At 52.7% G+C, this 4630-nt stretch overlaps 1 protein-coding gene across 15 annotated transcripts in view; it reads right to left on the reverse strand.

Annotated features, from left to right (window-relative positions):
* The window catches only part of FOXN3 (forkhead box N3), a 426281-nt gene that overhangs the window by 237608 nt on the left and 184043 nt on the right, over positions 1-4630 (reverse strand). Inside the window, exon 1 of one of the 15 annotated variants that reach the window (XM_010845176.1) lies at positions 141-163. The exons of the other annotated variants lie outside the window; for them this stretch is intronic. The gene's annotated coding sequence lies outside the window, so the exon portion shown is untranslated. Of the gene's footprint in view, positions 1-140; positions 164-4630 lie in introns of those variants that run through there. 15 annotated transcript variants of the gene reach the window in all.

Raw genomic sequence — 4630 nt, forward strand, 5'->3', positions numbered from 1 at the left:
GGGGTGGGGGAGAGAAATCCCACGGGTTGCTGAAACGTTTTAATTTCCAAAGACTAAGGAAACTCCGATCCATCTGAATAGTCATTCCCCTTCTCAAAGTTACAAGATGGTGGGTGCTAAGTTTTCAGCAGGACACTCACCAGCAGGCCTTACTGCTTAGCCGTGGGAAGGCAAATCCCACCCACCTGGGAGGTGATTCAGCCCTGAAGGCGCGGGGCAGCGGAGGTCACGCGGCCCCACCCCTTTGATTACCGAGCGCTTGGTCTACCCTAAGTCACTAAGCAAAAGGCATGTGGCAAGAGGGGCAAACTAGGTGTATCCCAAGTCCTGAGCGCGAGATTCTAAAGGTCAGAGGTGGCGACACAAACAGGACAGGAGCTCCGTCTGGTCCGCGAACCTCAATCCGCCTGTTAGTCGGGGCTGGTGAGTCCCTGGTCCAGACCGGGGCTGGCTTCTGCTCAGTCCGGTCACTCAGTCGTGCCCGACTCTCTGCGACCCCGTGGACGGCAGCCCGCCAGGCCTCCCTGTCAGTCACCGACTCCCGTGCTGGCTTGGAGAGGAAGAAATAACCGTGCTGGGTGCCCCCATTCCACACCAGTCCCCACCGCACTCGCACTGGGGCCGGGCGTCTCTGCGGGAAGCAGGGGCGGCAGGCGTTCCCAGCCCACGCCCTCCCTTCCTGATCAGCGCTCAGAAGGAAAGGCCGTGAGCACGTGGCTATTGCACAAGGGCCGTGTCTGAACCAGCCATCCGACGAGAACCAAAACTTAGAGTCGCAGCGAGCTCTGGGCCAGGAGCAGCCCTGAGCAGGGGGTGGAGCCCGGGAGGGCTGCCTTCCCCCAGCTCGCCTCTTTCCCTTGGCGGCTTCTGGTTTCTTCCATCCTCCAACTTGTTTCCTCATCTCTCTCTCCACTTGCCGGTGAGAGAGGCGTGAGAAGGTGTGACGCCTGCAGAGGGAGGGGCGGGTGTGCCAGGTGGCCCGGCTGTCTGAAGGGGGCACCCAGACCTTTGCTGAAAGCTGGCGGGAGGCGGAAAGGGGTCTCCCCATATTGTCACCCCAGAGGCCCCTGGTTCTGGGACCTGCTCCCGGGCGAAAGGGGCCAGGAGCCAGATTTCCTTAGGAACCACCTCATTCTCGTTCCCTTTGTGAACTTTTGGGAAACACTCTTGAGCCTGAGAAGTCTGAGAGAGACAGATGGAACTGTTTAAAGCACTGTTTTACAAACAGAATCCTCTGTGCGCGCTGGAACTCCCTTTGGGCACCACCTGGTCCTGGACTGGGGAGATGGGACCCTCCCACGGCCCCACCTGGCTAAGTGCACTAGGATCCGGGAGCAGGAGGCCGGGCTGCCAGCCCAGGCAGGCCCCAGTCCTCGTGGGACCCAGGTTCCTCCTCTGCGGAGAGGAACGCCCCCCACCCCCTTGGTGCTCTGTGCCTTCTTCTCCAGCAAGGTCCTCTGCCCTGGACCAGTGAGGTCCCTCCCCCATCCCGGGTTATTCAACCAACCTGATTACTTATGTAAAGCCCCGTGATCCCGCCTGAGGCCGGAAAAACGGAATAAATGCGGTGGGAGCGGGCTGCTTGTGAGAAGACCTGCGTGCGTGCTGCGTCACTCAATCATATCCAACTCTCTGAGACCCCGTGGACTGTAGCCCCCCAGGCCCCTCTGTCGCGGGACTCTCCAGGCAGGAATCCTGGACTGGGTGGCCATGTCCGCCTCCAGGGGGGTCTTCCTGGCCCAGGGATCAAACCCGCGTCTCCCATGTCTCCTACATTGGCAGGTGGGCTCTTTACCACTAGCGCCACCTGGGAATCCCCGAGGAAATGTCCCCTGAGGGACATTCAAGTATGAGGAGCAATCTGAGGCAGGTCTGTAAAGAGGGTCTTCTCAACAAGATCCTTCAAACTGACCAGGGAAAAGGGAACCCGAGTGGGAGGCTGAGTCAGCTCGGGCCGCAAAGCTGGCTTCGGGAAACCAGAGCGTCCTTGGACGGTTCCCTCCGGCTCCTTCCCTCTGAGACCTTACTGTCTTCCCTGCTTCGCTCTATATGTCTGATCCCCTCTCCTCCCTGAAGGCCGGCCTCCTCGGTTCACCTAGGATCACACACAGCTGCCAGCACCAAGGGCAAAGGACCTGAGTGCCAGCACCCACTGCCTTCGACCGCGTCCGCCTTCCACCACACCGTTCAGATTCCCAGGGCAAGAATCTGACTGGCTCGGCCTGATTGGTGTCATTCTGCCCTTCGCCCCATCCCCTGCTAACAGCGGAGACAGAGAGTTTGGTAGAACCACCTGGATGGCAGGACGCAGGAGGGGAGGGGAGTCGGCTGTGGAAGGAGACTAATAAACACAGGCCCCTGTTTGACTCGCAGAAATGGGGAAGGGACATTCTAGACCTGAGCTTCTCGGGTAGGAATGCCTGGGGAGCCACACCAGTGGGTCGGAATCTCCTGGGACAGACACAGCCGTGTGCATTTTGAGAAAGCACTGCAGCACAAACTGCTTTTAAAGCGAGGAGAAATGAAAGGCACACGTACATTCCTCACCGGTGACTCGACGGTATCAGAACATGCATTCATTCCCTGAACAAACACACTGAGTGCCCACTGAGTGTGTGGCATAGTTAAGTGCCAGGGATACAACGTCTGTCCCTTACAGAACAGGCATATTAGTGGGTAAGCACGGAAACATCCCATCACAAAACTCCTTGAATGCAAAGGCGAGCCATTTATGTGCCGAAATCAGAGGGCAAGAACTCACTGAGTATCTTTGAATCCAGAAGTTGCTCTGTCAGGAATATGCATTAAAAAGAACAGCTTGCCTCCAGTAGGTGAATAAGCCCTAGAGCCCTCATACAGGGCACGATGATTACAGACAACAGAGCTGTATTATAAGCATTAGACCCGCTAAGTGAGTAGATCTTAATTATTCCCAACACTAGAACAAATGATCATTATGTGACACAATAGAGGGATTAGCTAACACTATAATGGTGATCATGCTTCAGTATAAACGGACCAAATGAGTATGTTGCACACCTTAGATCCACACGTGTTACAGGTCAAATATCCTTCGATTTTAAACAAGAAGAATAGGGATCATGGATCCAAGATAGTACTGGGGAAAGGAAAGAGAGAAATGGAAGACCAAAAGCACAGAGTAGTCGTGTTAGTGGCTCAGTCGTGTCCAACTGTCTCTGACCCTGTGGAGTGTAGCGCGCCAGGCTCTTCTGTCCATGGGATTCTCCAGGCAAGAATACTGGAGTAGGTTGCCATTCCCTTCTCCAGGGGATCTTCCCAATCCAGGGATCGCACCCAGGTTTTGCGCACTGCAGACATTCTTTACCATCTGAGCTTCAGGGAAGTCCACAGTAATCCATACAAAAGACTTCCCAGATGCTGCTAGTGGTAAAGAACCTACCTGCACGAGATGTAAGAGAAGAGATTCCGGTTCAATCCCTGGGTCAGGAATATCCCTTGGAAGAGGGCATAGCAACCCACTCCAGTATTCTTGCCTGTAGAATCCTATGGTCAGAGGCGCTTGGTGGGCTACAATCCATAGGGTCCCACGGAGTTGGACACGACTGACTGACTGAGCACAATCCATACGGGACAGAATAAAGATTATCTTTTTTACTGTTTCTTAATAAGAAAAAAAATGTTAAGAAATTAAAACAGTAGTTTCCTCTGAGTGTTAAGAGTTATGGGGTAATTTTTGTTTTGGGCTTCCTTCCTACTTGTCTGTATTTTCCCGTTTTTCTACAATAAGCACCTAACACATTTACAATGTTTTAATGAAAATCACTGCAGATGGTGATTGCAGCCATGAAATTAAAAGACGCTTACTCCTTGGAAGGAAAGTTATGACCAACCTAGATAGCATATTCAAAAGCAGAGACATGACTTTGCCAACAAAGGTCCGTCTAGTCAAGGCTATGGTTTTTCCAGTGGTCATGTATGGATGTGAGAGTTGGACTGTGAAGAAAGCTGAGCACCGAAGAACTGATGTTTTTGAACTGTGGTGTTGGAGAAGACTCTTGAGAGTCCCTTGGACTGCAAGGAGATCCAACCAGTCCATCCTAAAGGAAATCAGTCCTGGGTGTTCTTTGGAAGGAATGACGCTAAAGCTGAAACTCCAATACTTTGGCCACCTCGCTCGAATAGTTGACTCACTGAAAAAGACTCTGATGCTGGGAGGGATTGGGGTCAGGAGGAAAAGGGGACGACCGAGGATGAGATGGCTGGATGGTATCACCAACTCAATGGATGTGAGTTTGAATGAACTCCAGGAGTTGGTGATGGACAGGGAGGCGTGGCATGCTACAATTCATGGAGTTGCAAAGAGTCAGACATGACTGAGTGACTGAACTGAACTGAATGATAAAGAGGGGTCCCATTAGACCCATGGTTCTCAAACCTGAATGTGCAACAAAATTACTTATAGGGCCATGAGTGGAAGTGATGGAATTCCAGTTGAGCTATTTCAAATCCTGAAAGATGATGCTGAAAGTGCTGCACTCAATATCCCAGCAAATTTGGAAAACTCAGCAGTGGCCACAGGACTAGAAAAGGTCAGTTTTCATTCCAATCCCGAAGAAAGGCAATGCCAAAGAATGCTCAAACTACCACA

This window comes from Bison bison, unplaced genomic scaffold (assembly GCF_000754665.1).
Source record: "Bison bison bison isolate TAMUID 2011002044 unplaced genomic scaffold, Bison_UMD1.0 scf7180017864213, whole genome shotgun sequence".
In the NCBI taxonomy this organism is placed as follows: domain Eukaryota; kingdom Metazoa; phylum Chordata; class Mammalia; order Artiodactyla; family Bovidae; genus Bison; species Bison bison.